This window comes from Bufo bufo, chromosome 8, assembly GCF_905171765.1.
Source record: "Bufo bufo chromosome 8, aBufBuf1.1, whole genome shotgun sequence".
Taxonomy (NCBI): domain Eukaryota; kingdom Metazoa; phylum Chordata; class Amphibia; order Anura; family Bufonidae; genus Bufo; species Bufo bufo.
The window spans coordinates 32,066,860-32,086,842 of NC_053396.1; the positions used below are offsets into that span (position 1 = coordinate 32,066,860).

General features: G+C 43.8%; 1 protein-coding gene across 2 annotated transcripts in view; it reads left to right on the forward strand.

Moving 5' to 3' along the window:
* The window catches only part of GOLGA1 (golgin A1), a 799,579-nt gene that overhangs the window by 550,086 nt on the left and 229,510 nt on the right, over window positions 1–19,983 (forward strand). The window lies entirely within an intron of this gene.

Genomic DNA, 19,983 nt, shown 5'->3' on the forward strand with positions numbered 1-19,983 from the left:
ACGATTTACTCTTATGTTGACTAACATATGACCATATAACGAGAAGGTCTGAATCCTGAGAGCTGCAGACTGAAACAAACAATGGTGAATGTGTTGGAAGGGCCTAAATGAACTCCAACCATCCACCAAGGTCCCTGATCGGGCACCGACTGTTACTGGTGGCAAAATACTTCACCTCTACTTATTCCCCAGGCTCCATTTATTTTATTTTTTTATTAAGGACCCAAAAGTTAGCACATGGCGTATGCCGTTTTACTGTAATAGTAGGTTAAGTGAAATGTGTAAACTCACCAGGCCTGGGGAACCATACACAGGAATACATGGCTATTTCGATTAACGAGCTAATGGTACCTGTAATGAGGACGGAACGTACACATAATACCTGCAGTTGTGACAGAAAATAAGCTTAAGGTCGTGATAAACTATGTATGCTGCGCCTGTAGTCGTGATAGGACTTGTCGTGTCTGTAGTCATGAGAGACTTCGTAAACTGCGCCTTATTACTGTACCTCCAACTGGAAGACGGACCGATACCCAGGACTTAGGCCGGACACCAACACCCTCAGCCCAAGTTTGTAGATGAAGTAAGCATGCCTGGAAGAAGATGATGCCCGCCAAGGCAGGCTTGGGATGACTGCTTATAAAGAAAACAATGAAGACCCAACAACCTAGAAAATAAAAGTCAGAAAACAATAACGTGAGTGAGACTCTAATGGCACAAGCCACGCGTGCTAGCCACCACGAGAAAATTGTATTGCGAGCCACAGATGACCGAGCCATGCGAGCGGGTCTGAAGGCAGAAAAGACATGGAACCTACTTGTTGTGGGACCGCGCAGCCGGCCTCAAATGGCGGATTTGTGTGTAAAATTTAAACTGAGAAGCCATGCGCGAGAGACTCCAATGGCGGAGCCATGCGCGAGAGACTCCAATGGCGGAGCCATGCGCGAGAGACTCCAATGGCAGTTTTTTTTTTTTCTACAACGATGGTCACCACAGCACCACCTCGTATTGGCCTAAGAAAGACATAACATGGTTGAACATAAACCCTGATGCAACGCCAATTGATAGACATAGTGCACCTATAAACATAGCACGGAACAGCTGACACATGCTTGCCCATAAAATAATGTTTATAGATTAAACACACTTACATACAAGAACATCAGAACTCAATTACAGATGCCTTGACCAAATCTGCTTGTGCCCTCATACACAGACCACTGATACACATTTACCGACACCTTGCATGTCCGGCGCTAACTGCGGACGTGCGCCCCACATGTAAAACAGGTGACAGTTAAACATGCAATTTATTTTTTTTATTTTTTTTTACGCTCATTCCTGCCTAATTTTAGGCATCTATCATACCAATACCTATATATACCGTAGACCCCCCCCCCCCCCATCCCCGAAACGGCTGGGCAACCATCCTAGCCACCAACATCCGACTATTTGCGCCCAACCCCCCTTCATCCCAGAACACTGCAAATCGCGGACCGCAGTGTGAGTCCTGTGCAGCAAGTTCGATCCTACCGTGAGCGCCAGCATTCGCCTGGCACCTTTTGCTGTTTACCCAGGCGTGAACGTGCTGCTTTTTTTTTTTTTTTATCGACCATTGATCCACATTTACCATCACTTAAACACAGCATGCATAGCTTGAGCCAACTGCAGACACTCGCCCCGCATGTAAACCAGGTATCAGAAAACATACAATCATACCTGCTCTAAGCACGTGCTACCCCAATAACTGTATGCAATGGCCCCACCAGGCCTCTGGATAGCTTTTTTTTTTTTATCGCGTCTGTAGTCGTGACAGACTAATGCCTGCAGTCATGGCAGGGCTTTACAACGAGTCTGTAGACCTGGCAGTACCTGCCTAGAAAAAAAATAAAATAGATATATCTACATCTCTTTTTTTTTTTTTACAAACCCCCCCGGTGGCCACGACAGTAGGCGCCACCACGCAGAACTACCAAAAGTGGGGCTGCATGCCCGTATGCCCAGGAGGGTGGCCTCAACCACCCCTGCCAACCCCAAGAAGCACAAAAGGTAGCCCATAAGTGAGATTCGCGCCTAACTCACCTGGCGGCCATGTCACAAACCTACCCCGGCAGTGTCACAGCAGAGTAGCTGGCCAAACTGAAACCTAAACAAGTAATAACAAATAGGTGACCAAACGTATCCCTGCTGCAGCACCCCTACCCTAATAGCGCTCCTCACAACCCCTGCCGACGCTGCAGGACGAAAGTAACCCACTGAACCACGCGTGTGTAAGCACCGACTGACGCCAACGCTAAGTGGCTCGTCTCAACACCCCCGATACTACTTGAGTACACGGAGGCTGCACTCACCAACAAAAGCCTGCTACCCAAGTATAAGTATGGCTAAACGCTGTATTTTATTTTTTTTTATAACATATGTCAATGCATTTATTTTTCCTGCTGGACAACTACCTCCCCCAAACACCCTAAACTGGATTTTTCTTCCTTTTACAACGTGAGCCAGACCTAAAGGAAAATGCATAGACATTAGTGATCCGAACCACGTGCATAAACAAAACATTAAACCAACCGCGAAATTGAAACAGATGGGAGAAAAACAAGAGCCAGAGGCATTGCAGTTCGCCAAGAGAAGACCCCCGTCGTGACAAACGAACGAACTACTGCGAAAACATAGTAGGAACTTACTCCTATTGGCCCACTGACCGCTAGGGAGCTATCTGGCTAACTGGGGCAGGGGACCAATCTGAGTGAACGCGAACCAGAAGCAAAGGAGACCAGTCTGAGTGAATGCATAGCAGGACTAAAGAACACCAAATTATTATTTTTTTTTATTTAATTTCTCTCCTTTTCGAAGTCAACAGAAAAGTAGACCTATGGAATGCAACAAACCACCGAGGAAAGAAACGCACGCCTGAAAAGAAAGCAGCCATGCCTATAGGAAGAGCAGCACCAGAGCGGTGTGCTGGTTGTCCTAGTAAGAATACTGAGTAATCATAATGTAGCAATGAAAAGAAATGCAGCTTTAAGTGGAAGCAGAGTACAACACATAATGCAAGAAGAAGTGGGTGCATGCAGCTCTGGATGCGAGTGGCGCCCAAAAACATGGCATGGGCACAGCTCTGAGTATGAGCATGAAGAGCATGGTGTAAAGCAGATCACCTGCATGGACTAACACCCTGTGCCTAAATAACCCCCTTGGAAACCTTATGTACGGCCGGCAGAAGGAAGCCAGCCACCGCCTATGATCTGCTCCCCCTGATCGAGCCTAGTACTCCTTCCCCTGATCCCTGCCTAACTAACAGCACGGCGGCCCGTGCCAGACTTTATTGAAGATGAGGAGCGGGGACACGGTGTCCCCTGCACCTTCACACACAGCCGCATGGGGAGCTCACACTGCTCCCTGGCAGAGTGCACCAGTGCGGGGGAGCCCCCCCTCAGCCATGGGCCGACCCACCGCCGGCTGGAGACTGGTACCGCGTGGGGAGCAGCGCAGCTCCCTGGCAATGTGCTCCGGGGCAGGGGGAGCCCTTCCTTTACCATGGGCCCCGCCGGTTTGAATAGTGTGCCGCGTGGGGAGCCGCACAGCTCCCTGGCATTGTGCTCCGGTGCAGGGGTGCCCCCCCGCCGGTCGGACTAATACTGCGGAGAAGCAGCTTCTTACCCTTGCCGACCCCTGGATCTCCAACTCTGCTTCATCCCAGAGCGCTACATGTCGCTGACCACAGCGTGGGTCCCGTGCAAACAACTCTGATCCTACCATGAATACCAGCACCCTCCTGAGACATTCTGCCGTCGCCCAGCCGTAAGGAGCCTCCACACCATGCTGCTGTATCCTAGAGCTGACCCAGAGGTAGTGAAATCAGCTGAATCAGCGTCAGCCTGGGCCCACAGGTGCCTATAAATAGCCTAGTAATCAGCCAGCCTGGGCCCACAGGTACGTTTGAATAGCCTTGTGATCAGCATCCCCTCCCACAAATGCAGCAATATCTTGCTTATACTTACCTAAGCCTACAATATTCAGGGCAGTGTAGGAACCAGCTACATAAGTACTCTGCTCAGAAGCCCCAGGTAGATGGGCGTGTTCAGTCTAAAAGAGGCGCTACCCTCAATACTACAAGAAAATTTAGACTAGAACCTTCAGAATCACAGGTGCATAAAAGAAAATGGCTGCACACCATTATACATACAAACAATAGAGTTTGATCAAATGTGTGCGCTAAGAGCTTCCATTGACTCATTTATAGTAGGTATTATTCCACTTTTATTTAGAATAATCCCCATTTCTTAGCTATTGTTTGTTATTTGCAGGGCACATTATAAATTCATAGGAACACGATATCATTTCCCAATGTCATGAAATGTCCTGAGACCTGTTTCAGTATATTTGTGAGCTGTTTACATACTGCATTTCGGAAAGGCTCAGAGATTCCCTGGTCTCTTTACCGGAGAGAGGATGTGTACACATCATATCCTCTTGTATAGGATAAAAAAGGTTGATTAGTCATGGAAGTAAAGCAAACATGTCAGGTAATTCCCCAATGAGGGCTGTTTGAGAAGTTAAAGAGGACCTTTCACCACTCCTGACCTGCCTGTTTTAATCGCTTCATGCATTTCCCATGTAATAACAATTCTGGAGCATCTATTCTTATGGCTCTATGTTGTGCCATTCCTCTATTATTTCTACTAGAAGTTCTGAATGAATTGCCAGCAGTCTGCAGTAAGGGTACAGAGGAGTGGTAAACGGGGAAGGGGGGAGTCCCTGCACAGGCTCACTCTATCCAATCAGTGCTGCCATTTTCAGACTGTGTAGGTACACCGCCCCCAACTGGTTACTACCCCTCTGTACCCTTACTGAAGGCTAATGGCAATTAATTCATAACTTATAGCATAATAAAGAAATGGCACAACATAGAGCCATAAGAATAGATGTTCCAGAATTGGTATTACATGGGAGATGCAAGAAGTTATTGAAACAGGCAGGTCAGGAGAGGTGAAAGGTCCCCTTTAAGCATCCCCTTTCTGCAAGTGTATCCATCAACTGTGAGCCGCCAGTGGACTACCTCTATGTTACGTTTATGTTTGTATGTTCTGCCGTGATATATTATGTATATTGTGATATGCCTTGTTATGTTGTCCTGGACATAGGAATCTATATGATGCTTGACATGGACTTTATTGCAGACATTGTACCCTGTGTGAAAATTGCTAGATTAATGTGTTCTGTGCCTTTAATGCCACCATAATATTGGAATAGTATCTGCAATACAGCATGAGTAGTACTGCAGATAAGGAGTCCAGATCGATATATATATATTTTTTCTTCTATGAAAAAACTGCTCTACCATGCTAACATAATGGAGAGATAGTTGGGATAACATAATGCGTGCATGCACAGCAGTCCCAACAATCTAGTTCAGCACAACTTTGAGCACAGACAGTGGTGGAAAGAGGGTAGTAGAAAAATAGGTTCTTGGCTCCTTATCTGAATTACTATTCATGTATTACTGCAGATAATAGTCCAAGATCCTGGTGAGATATTACCTTTAAATGGGTTAGATGATCTTGGACATTGGGGGCATATCGCAAGCATGGCCACTGCTCCATTCACTTCTATACGGCTTATGCAAATAGCCAAGCCAGCTCTTGGCTATTTTCAGCAGCCTCAGGGATGAATGGAAGGTGGCTGTACATCCACAGTGCGCCCTCCTGCATTTGCGGACTTCGTATGGTGAGGGTTTCACACCTATCATGAATTGGGGGCATATTGCTAGGATATGCCCCCAATGTCCAAGATGATACAACCCCTTTAAGCCTATAATACTATACCGATGGGCATGCAGGTTGGCTATGTAGTGGTGGGCATGCAGGTTGGCTGAGGTCAGGGGTCATATGAGTGATAAATTATATACTAACTCTATAGGGCTCACATGTTTCCATTTAAAACCATATGAAAGCTAAATATGTACAGCAGGCGGTGCCATAAGTGCTGTGCCCCATAGAGAAAGCTGGCGTTATATCAAGAAAATCCCCTGCTGTGCATTTCTGTGTATAAGCCAACATAAAAACTGCACACAGATAAAATAAAACACTCTACTTAGTAGAAGCTTGTCAAATGAAACGCAGCAGTGATTGTGATAAAATTACAAAGTAAGGGCTCATGCACACGACCGTTGCTATTTTGCGGTCCGTTTTTCACTGATCCGTTGTTCCATATCTGAGGTTTTTTTTTCTCTGTGATTTAAGTCCTCTTCCGTTCCATTATTGCACAAAACATATCCGTATGGTTTCCGTATTTGATCTATTTTTTGCAGATTGTATACAGAAACATTAACTTATTAATCACCAAACACATGAGCACTATAAGGACCAGCATTTTTAAGGACCAGTTCAGGTCTGAAGTCACTTTGTGAGGCTTACATAATAGAAACCACCCAAAAATGACCCCATTCTAGAAACTACACCCCTCAAGGCATTCAAAACTGTTTTTACAAACGTTGTTAACCGTTTAGGTGTTCCACAAGAATTAATGGGAAATAGAGATACAATTTCAGAATTTCACTTTTTTGGAAGATTTTCCATTTAAATTTATCAATATTTATGGCCCTGATTCTGTAGTTTACAGAAACACCCCATATGTGGTCGTAAACTGCTGTATGGGCACACGGCAGGGCGCAGAAGGAAAGGAATGCCATACGGTTTTTGGAAGGCAGATTTTGCTGGACTGTTGCACCCCTAGTTTAGAAACTCCATAAAAGTGACCCCATCTAAGAAACGACACCCCTCAAGATATTCAAAACTGATTGTACAAACGTTGTTAACCCTTTAGGTGTTGCACAAGTTATTGTCAAATGGGGATGAAATTTGAGAATTTAAATTTCTGGGCAAATTTTCAATTTTAATCAATTTTTTCCAGTAACAAAGCAAGGGTTAACAGCCAAACAAAACGCTCTATTTATTGCCCCGATTCTGTAGTTTGCAGAAACACCCCATATGTGGCCGTGAACTACTGTACGGGCACACGGTAATGCGTAGAGGGAAAGGTGCGCCATGTGGTTTTTGGAAGGCAGATTTTGCTGGACTGGTTTATTTACACCAAGTCCCATTTGAAGCCCCCCTAATGCACCCCTAGAGTAGAAACTCCATAAAGTGACCCCATTTTGGAAACTACGGGATAAGGTGGCAGTTTTTTGGGGACTATTTTTAGGGTACATATGATTTTTGGTTTATCTATATTAAATTTTTGTGAGGCAAGGTTACCTAAAATAGAAATTCTGAAATTTCATCTCCATTTGCCAATAACTCTTGTCGAACACCTAAAGGGTTAACGACGTTTGTAAAATCTGTTGAATACCTTGAGGGGTGTAGTTTCTTAGATGGGGTCGCTTTTATGGAGTTTTTACTCTAGGGGTGCATCAGGGGGGCTTCAAATGGGCCATGGTGCCAAAAAGAAAAAGGCCATCAAAATCTGCCTTACCTTTTCCTTCTGCGCCCTGCCGTTTGGTCATACAGCAGTTTACAACCACATATGGGGTGTTTCTGTAAACTGCAGTATGAGGATAATAAATATTAAGTTTTGTTTGGCTGTTAACCCTTGCTTTGTTATTGGAAAAAAAATGGATTAAAATGGAATGTTTTTTTTTTTTTTACAGTTTTTTTTTCCGTGTTCATCTGAGGGGTTGGGGGGGGGGGGGGGGGGGGGTATTTTTATACAGCAGATTCTTATGGATGCAGCAATACCTAATATGTCTACTTTTTTATTTATGTTTTACACTATATTATTTTTTTATAAACAAAAAAAAATACATTTTAACATCTCCATAGTCTAAGAGTCATTTTTGTTTTTAGCCGATTATCTTAGGTAGGGGCTAATTTTTTGCGGGATGAGAGGACGGTTTTATTGGCACTATTTTGGGGGGCATATGACTTTTTGATCGCTTGCTATTACAATTTTTGTGATGTAAGGTGACAAAAAAATACCTTTTTTTTTGCAGTTTTTATTTTATTTGTTTTTACCATGTTCATCTGAGGGGTCGGGGGGGTATTTTTTTTTATAGAGCAGATTCTTACGGATGCGGCGATAGCTAATATGTCTACTTTTCTATTTATTTTAATTTTTACTAAATAATATTTTTATTTTTTATTTTTTTTAGGTTTAGTGTCTCAAGTCTGAAAAACTGTTTTTTATCCGATTGTCAGTGGCTAAATTGGGATATAAATTTAGTACTCCATGGAAGTGTGGTACTCCCTGAAGCAACTAATAATGCAGAGGCCCGGATGATCGGGACACGTGTCACACTGAGTAGTGGTGTCCTTCCGTATCCCCCTCCTGTGACACACTCTCCATTTTTTTTTGGGTCCGTCCCTTCTTTCCAGTATGGGGGACCACACCTGGAAAGTGTTGGCCAGGGACGATCCGGCCGCCTCCAGTTCCCGAGGTACTCCAGCCTGCTCTTTCCCGGTCAGAAAAGATCAGGTCCTTGAGGACTGCCTCATAGAACTGGAGGAATGTCCCTGTGTTGCCAGCGCTCCGAGACATTACAAAAGAGTTGTACAAGGCAACCTGCACCAAGTAGACCACAACTTTTTTGTACCATGCCCGGGTTTTGCGCATGGCGTTATATGGCTTGCGGACTTGATCAGATAGATTAACTCCTCCCATATACCGATTGTAGTCGATGATACAATCGGGCTTGAGGACCGTTGCTGTGGTACCTCACACAGGGACACGGGTGATGCCGTTACCATGAATTGTGGACAGTACAAGGACATCCCTCTTGTCCTTATATCTGACCAGCAACAGGTTTTCAGTGAGGAACGGGTCTCACCACTGGGGATAGGTACCTGAAGGGGGTGGGCAGGGAGGCCACGTTGATTTTTTCGCACGGTCCCACAAGCGGACGTGGATCTGGCGGCGAGGGACTGGAACAAGGGGATACTAGTATAAAAGTTATCCACGTACAGGTAGTAAACCTTATCTAGCAGTGGGTGCATAAGGTCCCACACAAGTTTCCCGCTAACACCCATAGTGGGGGGACATTCTGGGGGTTGAATACGGGAATCTCGCCCCTCGTTCACACAAAACTTGTAAGTGTACCCTGAGGCACTCTTACAAAGTTTGTACAGCTTCACGCCATACCTCGCCCGCTTAGAGGGAACATACTGGCGGAAAAAGGAGTCTCCCCTTGAACGTAGTGAGAGACTCATCAACCGCGACCTCCCTTCCAGGTACAGAGGCCTGTACAAATTTGGCCCCAAAGTGATCGATGACCGGCCTGATTTTGTACAGGCGGTCATAGGCAGGATCATCTTGGGGGGGACATGCTGCATTATCTGAATAATGCAGGCATTTCCGGATGGCCTCAAACCGGGAGCGTGTCATGGCCGTACTGTAAAGTGGGGTCTGGTAGAGGATGTCCTCACTCCAGTAATGCCTGACACTAGGTTTCTTGACTAGGCCCATGTGTAGCACGAGGCCCCAAAATGTCCTCATCTCGGCTGCACTGACCGGAGTCCAGCCACCGGGCCTAGCCAAAAAGGGCCCGGGGTGTTAAGCAACAAACTGTTGGGCGTACAGGTTTGTTTTCTCCACCATTAGATTTACAAAGTGGTCACTGAAAAAAAGACTAAAGTAGTCGTATTCAGTGAAGCCCACTGTGGAAATCTGGATTCCTGGTTCCTACAAAATCAGGAATCACGGGCTCAAAATGCTCTGGGGTACACCAGACAAGTTCACCGGCAGGGGGCTCCGGTGGATTTAACTGGTGGGCCAGAAAACTAGTACGAGCCCCATAGCTGCTCGTACTAGGGTGGGCCACAGGGTCCCTAGCATGGCGGCCCCCTTGCTCTGCCGCCTTGGGGGCACATCATCATCGCTAGATGATGAGGAGGACGCGGATGACAAAAGGAAAGTGGGGTCATCCTCGTCCTCACTGGGTCTCTCGGACTCAGAGGCAAGCTGGGCATATGCCTCCTCAGCCGAGAACATCCGGCGGGCCATAGGGGAGTTTGTGTGTGCGCCCAAAAAAAAATTGGGGGGGGGGGGGGCAGGGGACAAGCTGCAGCACCCCTAGGGGATCTAGGGTCACACAGCTGTGATTGTATTAGAGGGAGTCGTCAATGATTTATCAGTTTTGTCTCTGTCTGTAACTGAGCCTTAAAACCAGAAATATCTAACTAATAAAATTGTACATTATAGTATAGTATCGGCCAATGGTGTAAACATAATGTAATGTAAAATAATTCAGTCATGACAACACGTAATATAATTGTATTTTATTCTTTAAAAATTCCACTCATATACAAATATTGTTAAAAATCAGAACCCACTCTAAACAGGAATACATTTTAACAAAAAACCTGAATAATATATTTAGTCAAACCTTTTCCAAGATGTTCTGTAAAATAAGGGCTCCTTAAAGGGACACTGACAGGGCCAATAAGCATATTGAGGTATATATATGGCAGTACAGGTCTTATAATGGGTATTACAATCATCTAAGTATCCCCCCTGTCCACATTATACATACAGTAAACTTAAGTTTTATAACCTGCTCCAACGGTCTTCAATCTGCCCAAGGGGCGGCGTTTCACCTCTCTTGCGCCCAGCCAGCCTCCCCCAACTGCCGCTTTGAAGCGCCGCCCAGCTCATGAATATTCAGTTTGCTGGGCGGCTTCTGCGGAGATCTTGAATAGACAATGACTTTTGTATTTAGTCAAACACCTCGCATATCCCTTAATCTTTGACCAGACCTAATTAAATCAAGATACACATGACCATACTCAAGTGCTTGTTTATGATCACCTGTGTCCACATTTCTCCATTCAAGATACCTTTAGGAAAGAAATCATTAATTTGTGTTTTATGTGGTTTCACATCAAACAACAATTTATTAAAGCTAAATCGCTATTTATACGGTAAAATACATGTTCAATAAAAACACAATAGTTAAAAATACCCCTAAAAGATGAATAATAAAAAACAATAAAAAACAATATACTGTTCAATTGGATCTAAAACCGCACAAGAGTAGAGTCTTTTCCAAAGATATAATGTTTCTTTGTCTATTTCTACAATAATGTCCAATTGAATATAACAGGAGTACTGTCGCTGTAAATGCAATAGGAAATATGGCCAAGTCCCCACGTTGTGTTATTAACTGCTGGGATATAGTCTCTACTTGTCTATGGTTCACTTCAGCAGTAGTTATTTAAGTGAATCATGTGAATTTCAGTTTTTGGATATGTCATTCATAATGCAGCTTACCCACCAGGATGTAACTCCGGCTGTCTACTTCACTCGCCGCCGCTCGCTCTCAGTGTTCCCCGCTTTCCGTTGTTTGGCACGTGGTGTACCTGAGTTATCGCGGGATTTAGTAATTCCAACCAGAATATCTGTTGAGAGCAGGGCGGAACTCCGGCTATCTGTTTAGTTCGCCGCTACTAGCTCTCGGCGTCCCCCGCAGTGTTTGGCACGTGATGTACCTGAATTATCGCGGGATTTGGAAATTTCAATCCGAAGGTCTGGTGAGAGCTGTGGAATAAATGTATGAGTGGAGCGCTCCACTTGTAGAGAATATTTCAAATTTCGTTGGTCATATCCAGAAGCTCCTTGTTGGCAGGGATATAACGCTAGCTACTGAGGAAGAGGACTGAAGTCCTCGAAACGCGTCTAGCGTTATATCCCTGCCAACAAGGAGCTTCTGGATATGACCAACGAAATTTGAAATATTCTCTACAAGTGGAGCGCTCCACTCATACATTTATTCCACAGCTCTCACCAGACCTTCGGATTGAAATTTCCAAATCCCGCGATAATTCAGGTACATCACGTGCCAAACACTGCGGGGGACGCCGAGAGCTAGTAGCGGCGAACTAAACAGATAGCCGGAGTTCCGCCCTGCTCTCAACAGATATTCTGGTTGGAATTACTAAATCCCGCGATAACTCAGGTACACCACGTGCCAAACAACGGAAAGCGGGGAACACTGAGAGCGAGCGGCGGCGAGTGAAGTAGACAGCCGGAGTTACATCCTGGTGGGTAAGCTGCATTATGAATGACATATCCAAAAACTGAAATTCACATGATTCACTTAAATAACTACTGCTGAAGTGAACCATAGACAAGTAGAGACTATATCCCAGCAGTTAATAACACAACGTGGGGACTTGGCCATATTTCCTATTGCATTTACAGCGACAGTACTCCTGTTATATTCAATTGGACATTATTGTAGAAATAGACAAAGAAACATTATATCTTTGGAAAAGACTCTACTCTTGTGCGGTTTTAGATCCAATTGAACAGTATATTGTTTTTTATTGTTTTTTATTATTCATCTTTTAGGGGTATTTTTAACTATTGTGTTTTTATTGAACATGTATTTTACCGTATAAATAGCGATTTAGCTTTAATAAATTGTTGTTTGATGTGAAACCACATAGTGAGTGCCAGCCGTTTTCTTCCTATTTTATTTACCTTCTTGGACTGATTGAGTGAGCAGTCGTATCGGCTAGAGCAACCCTACCCTACTGAGGAGGGTGGTGAGCTATCCACATATTTTCCCAATTTGTGTTTTATACTGAGAGAAATTCTAAAAATGACAGAGGAATCTGTACCTCATTTCTAACCTTAAAACTGAATATATCTATAAGGACCACACTCTTATATATACAGCACATGTATTTAAATTGATGATATAAAAATCAGACTCCACTCATACATTTGGAAAGTAATCCTTGCCAAAGTAAGTGCTGCAATGAGGGTGCACGAGTTAAGCTAGTTTCCATTTGTACCCATTTTTTCGCGGTGTCATTAATCCACCAGCTCTTGAGTTGGTCGAGCACAGTAGCTTGGTAATAGGTAAGAAGGCATGGACATCCCAGTCCCCCCAATTTAACAGGCTTGTATAGGATATCAGCCGCTACTCTTGCCCTCTGTTTTTTCCATATAAATTGTAATATAAGGGCTTGGAGTGAGGCAATATATCTGCGGGGCACAATGACAGGCAAGTTCCTAAATAAGTACCAAATCTTTGGCAAAAGAAACATTTTGGACGCAGCAATTCGGCCCGTCCAGGAGAGAGGGTATTGCGAATAGGCCACTATGTCATTTTTAATTTGTGCAATGATAGCGTTGTAGTTAACAGACTGGAGGTTACTTAGGGGGAATGTGAGGGTTATACCTAAGTAAGGAATACTTCCTTCGGCCCATTAGAAGGGGAATTTGGCTGAGATGGCACTTTTGGTATCTAGCGAGAGCCACATTCCTAGTATAAGCGATTTATGAGAATTAATTTTATAGTAACTCACCCGACTAAACTGATCAATGATATCTGAGACAGCTGTTAAGGAGGTTAAGGGGCTTTAACTGAAATAATGACATTGTCAGCGAAAAGGCCTATTTTGTGTTCTGTTTCACCAATAGTAATACCTTTAATGTTCGGGGATAACCTGATTTGGTGAGCTAGAGGTTCCATCATTAGTGCAAATAGGAGGGGGGAAAGGGGGCACCCCTGTCTTGTGCCATTAGTGATCCCAAAGGGCGAGGAGAGGGCTCCCGAGGAATATACTCTGGCCGAGGGTTTGGAATATAACACTAAGATGGAGGATAGAAGCCTTGGTGGAAAACCAAATTTGCCCATTACCGCTTCAAGGTAGCCCCAGTGGATCCGGTCGAACGCCTCCTCGGCATCCAATGATAGGAGCAGAGAAGGCGCCCGGCGTTCAGCCACCACCGACATAATATTCAAAAACCTGCGGGTGCCATCCACTGTCTGTCGGTCTTTGACAAATCCGACTTGATCAGCGTCAATTAACGTTGGGAGACTATTTGGCAAGCGGGTTGCGATCACCTTAGCGTAGATTTTTAGGTCCACGTTAAGAAGTGATATTGGCCTAAAATTAGAGGGAACATCTGGGGATTTCCCAGGCTTCGGCAGGGTGACTATCAATGCATTTAGCATTTCTTCAGGTAGAGATCCTGAGGATGCAGCATCATTAAATAGCCTTGTTAGGTAAGGAACTAGTAGGTCTCTATGAGCATTATAAAATTCATTGGTGAGACCATCCGGCCCAGGTGACTTGCCAGTTTTCAGGGTTTCAGGTGAGTGGCTTACTATGCTTTGGCCAAAATATAAACCAATGTCTCATCCAGCATGGAGGGCAGAGTGCTGGATGTAGTGTGCGATCACATTTGCATTTTCCGTTTGTATATGTATTTCGCCATAGCGATCTGCACCTACAGGCAGGTTGTGCTGACCCAACCCCTTATTTTTTTCTTTGTAGTATATATTGGAGGCGTGGCGATCTCCTTGGAGTCATTGCACACCTGACCAGTTAATCTGTCCTTGAGGCTTGTTTTAAAGTCAGTATAAAACTGAGTCTGCTTGTATAGAACCTACCATTAGCCATTTGGCTCCAGGAGAAGTATATGGTGGGTTCAGCATGCATGTTGGTACTTGCATCCCTGGATCCGATGAAAGCTGTAATGGCACCGGACGGGGTTACAAGCAAAGTGTACTTGGCTTGCATGCTGACCTGCATTCCCTGGATTTTATGTGGCTGTCATGGCCCATGAACAGGTAGGAACAAGAGTTAGGGACCACTCATGAGACAGCCTTGACGCGGTGAGTGGCTTACTATGCTTTGGCCAAAATATAAACCAATGTCTCATCCAGCATGGAGGGCAGAGTGCTGGATGTAGTGTGCGATCACATTTGCATTTTCCGTTTGTATATGTATTTCGCCATAGCGATCTGCACCTACAGGCAGGTTGTGCTGACCCAACCCCTTATTTTTTTCTTTGTAGTATATATTGGAGGCGTGGCGATCTCCTTGGAGTCATTGCACACCTGACCAGTTAATCTGTCCTTGAGGCTGGTTTTAAAGTCAGTATAAAACTGAGTCTGCTTGTATAGAACCTACCATTAGCCATTTGGCTCCAGGAGAAGTATATGGTGGGTTCAGCATGCATGTTGGTACTTGCATCCCTGGATCCGATGAAAGCTGTAATGGCACCGGACGGGGTTACAAGCAAAGTGTACTTGGCTTGCATGCTGACCTGCATTCCCTGGATTTTATGTGGCTGTCATGGCCCATGAACAGGTAGGAACAAGAGTTAGGGACCACTCATGAGACAGCCTTGACGCGGTGAGTGGCTTACTATGCTTTGGCCAAAATATAAACCAATGTCTCATCCAGCATGGAGGGCAGAGTGCTGGATGTAGTGTGCGATCACATTTGCATTTTCCGTTTGTATATGTATTTCGCCATAGCGATCTGCACCTACAGGCAGGTTGTGCTGACCCAACCCCTTATTTTTTTCTTTGTAGTATATATTGGAGGCGTGGCGATCTCCTTGGAGTCATTGCACACCTGACCAGTTAATCTGTCCTTGAGGCTGGTTTTAAAGTCAGTATAAAACTGAGTCTGCTTGTATAGAACCTACCATTAGCCATTTGGCTCCAGGAGAAGTATATGGTGGGTTCAGCATGCATGTTGGTACTTGCATCCCTGGATCCGATGAAAGCTGTAATGGCACCGGACGGGGTTACAAGCAAAGTGTACTTGGCTTGCATGCTGACCTGCATTCCCTGGATTTTATGTGGCTGTCATGGCCCATGAACAGGTAGGAACAAGAGTTAGGGACCACTCATGAGACAGCCTTGACGCGGTGAGTGGCTTACTATGCTTTGGCCAAAATATAAACCAATGTCTCATCCAGCATGGAGGGCAGAGTGCTGGATGTAGTGTGCGATCACATTTGCATTTTCCGTTTGTATATGTATTTCGCCATAGCGATCTGCACCTACAGGCAGGTTGTGCTGACCCAACCCCTTATTTTTTTCTTTGTAGTATATATTGGAGGCGTGGCGATCTCCTTGGAGTCATTGCACACCTGACCAGTTAATCTGTCCTTGAGGCTGGTTTTAAAGTCAGTATAAAACTGAGTCTGCTTGTATAGAACCTACCATTAGCCATTTGGCTCCAGGAGAAGTATATGGTGGGTTCAGCATGCATGTTGGTACTTGCATCCCTGGATCCGATGAAAGCTGTAATGGCACCGGACGGGGTTACAAGCAAAGTGTACTTGGCTTGCATGCTGACCTGCATTCCCTGGATTTTATGTGGCTGTCATGGCCCATGAACAGGTAGGAACAAGAGTTAGGGACCACTCATGAGACAGCCTTGACGCGGTGAGTGGCTTACTATGCTTTGGCCAAAATATAAACCAATGTCTCATCCAGCATGGAGGGCAGAGTGCTGGATGTAGTGTGCGATCACATTTGCATTTTCCGTTTGTATATGTATTTCGCCATAGCGATCTGCACCTACAGGCAGGTTGTGCTGACCCAACCCCTTATTTTTTTCTTTGTAGTATATATTGGAGACGTGGCGATCTCCTTGGAGTCATTGCACACCTGACCAGTTAATCTGTCCTTGAGGCTGGTTTTAAAGTCAGTATAAAACTGAGTCTGCTTGTATAGAACCTACCATTAGCCATTTGGCTCCAGGAGAAGTATATGGTGGGTTCAGCATGCATGTTGGTACTTGCATCCCTGGATCCGATGAAAGCTGTAATGGCACCGGACGGGGTTACAAGCAAAGTGTACTTGGCTTGCATGCTGACCTGCATTCCCTGGATTTTATGTGGCTGTCATGGCCCATGAACAGGTAGGAACAAGAGTTAGGGACCACTCATGAGACAGCCTTGACGCGGTGAGTGGCTTACTATGCTTTGGCCAAAATATAAACCAATGTCTCATCCAGCATGGAGGGCAGAGTGCTGGATGTAGTGTGCGATCACATTTGCATTTTCCACTCATACATTGCTTAATATAAAAACCCCAAAGAAAGATTAGAGCCTTTCTATACACTAAAAATCATCAAAACTCAGCACATGTCTAATACATCTTATATAGGCCTTATACTTATGGACTTTATTTATACCCAATAGTTCTGACAATTCTAAAACGTTTTGTATAGACGATGGATCCAATGTCTGAGCTTGTTGTCATCACTAAAGACCCTGTTTTCCATATGAATCCTAATCACCAGATTTTATAAATCTCAGCTATTGTTTTTTGAGATGTAATTAAGAAAGTCCAAAATGAAATTAGTGTGCGGTGCAGCTTTGTGTGAGTCATCCACTAAAAAAAACTAATACAGGAGCGATAAAACCATGTCCCATCTTCATCTTCTGATGACCCCATACACCATTACTACGTATTCTACTCTACCCACACAACTTACACTGCAAAAATCTAGACAAACCTCAAACAAAGCATTTGTGCTGATATGGTGAAATGGATGAAGGCCACATCAGAGAACTCTTGACAGATACATATGCGGTAAGAAGATGTGAGACTGCTTAAAACTTCACACAGTGAAAGTCACAGCTTCTCAGTGTCATAGCTGAAGGAAATCGGACAAACCGTAGATCAACACTAGATATTTTTGGCTATAGTGGAATAGCATTAAACGTGAATGTAGTCTTTGAACTGCCTTTATACAAGCTGACTACAGAGTGTTGTAAGCAGGAAGCGTCTCCATTTCCCATGATGACCGGCTGTAAATGCATGTTGTAGACTTCCCTGAAGTTACATCATTTCATGTGTATGTCAGCACCAACAGGGACTAAGAACCTCTTCACATTAAATAAGAGAACTAGCAAACTTCCAAAATCCTGCACTGCCAAAATTACTTTTAGTTTTTTCAATCCCCAAGTCATGAGTAAGGCCTATTGCACACGACCGTATGGCTTTTTCAGTGTTTAGCGGTCCGTTTTTCACGGATCCGTTGTTCCGTTTCCGTTGTGTTTCCGTTTTTCCGTTCCGTTTTTTTGTATGGCATATACAGTATACAGTAATTACATAGATAAAAATGGTCTGGGTATAACATTTTCAATAGATGGTTCAGCAAAGAACGGAACGGAAACGGAAGACATACGGATGCATTTCCGTATGTGCAACACTGGAAAATGTCGCGCTCATCCACAGGAAGCCAGGAGCACGGACCTCGCCCTGAACTTTAGGTGCACAGCAGATTCCAATAAGAAGAAAGACGGTCCAGCTTCATTGAAAAATACTTGAGGCTTTATTTAATCCCGTGCAGATAAAAACCAACATACAGCAATGCAGAAAAGCGACCGGTTTCGGATCACTATAGATGTGGATCCTTAGTCATGATGTGCATCAGTAGGAGGTGAAGTCGAGACTAAATAGTGAACCACTGAGAACAGGTGATCACAATCAGGTACAGGACACACCTCCTGATGACATCCTCCACAGATAAAGTGCATAACAATTACAACATGCCAAAAGACATAGAAAGTAAGATAAAATGAACAAATTCCAATAATAAAAAAGAAGTAAAAATATTAGTAATGTAGAATAGTATCATGACGCCTGTTCAATCCTGACGGTATCCGTGAGCCTAATTTGAAAATCCAAAAGCACTCACGATTGAGCAGCTTTTTCTTGTGATCACCGCCTCTGCTTGGTCTGTTAACCCTCTCCACTCCTTGTACTGACATGCTATGACATGACATGTTTCTTCAGTCTGGATTGTGGTGATGGAGAATGGTATTTAGATATATTGTTGTCTGAGTGTTGTGGATATCGTTTCCTCCTACAAAAGTAAAAAAGATGTCAACCTTGAGAAACACTACTTATAATAAAATTAATAATCACCTACTTTAGTCTTTTCTATAATATTACCATTTATTTGGAAATTACTCAACTGCATTACGAATTCCTTTTTTCAGTTCTGTCATAGGTGCAGAAAAACAGAATTTAAATTGACAGATACAGTACCTTACATGTTGGGCACCAACGGAACCTGACGGACCTCAGTGGTCCGTCTGCTTCCATCACAGTGTGCATCATCTTACCAGAAAAAATAGTGTGGTGGCCATGCCAGGTTACTGCAGCAGAGTTCCAATTCACTTCAATAGGAACTGAGCTGTAGTAACTTGGCATGACCACCAATCTGAACAGAGATGAGTTTCTGGCTATATTCAAAGTTCTAGTTGAAGCACGGTGTAGAGAACAGGTGATCGGTGAACAGGTGATATTCATGAACTATTGTAATATAAAAAGAATGGGCACTCATAGCTGGACCACACAGTTAGTAAAGCGATAATGGTTTATTGATAGCAATATATGAGCAATGATCACCATACATAAAACTTATATGCCCTATATAAAACTTGACTCTAAAATACTAGAATTAGTAAAAATTGATAATTCAGTACAATCATCAATCCGCTGGTATAGCTGATGAAATAAGAAGGTCAGGAGGCCTGTTATCCCGGCCAAAATAGAAATAAAAATATGGAACCTAGGTCTGTTCCAATAGATCTATACTGCCTGTATATATTCAATCAGCTGCAACAGTAGTTGATACCGAATATGTCCCCAGAAACTAAATATATAGGTTGTGATAAAAAAGGAAAGAAAAAAATTAAGATTTATATGTATAGAATACAATCCAAAGAATATATACAATCCATAAGTGCACCAATATATGTACCATGTGCTGACAAAAAAGAAAAAAATGTGTATATTAGCAATCAATAATATTCCCAATATAAAAATCAAGTGCAAATATGTGCAAATAACTAGAAATAGATATATAGGAATATAGAATATTTGAAGACTAGCAGTGTTCAAATCTTCAACACCCATGTAGAATCAAAGAATGTCTCTGGAGACTCGGTATTGGCAATAGGCAGTCCGTCTCCCTGGTTAATAATAACTCTAGAGCTCAGTCTTTCAGCTATAGTAAAGCAGCTTTCCTAGAGGGCGATTGAAAGTTTCAATATTAGGTCCGCACAGTTCCTAGGAGTGAGCTGGGTATCACAGAGTTAGTCCGGCAAATTTCAGCAGAGACAGTGCAATATCAATGCGGTAAGATAGTTTTGCGGCAGTCAGTACAATTAAAGCGGTATTAGTTGTAGTTTCTTACTTACGTTCAGTCCTGC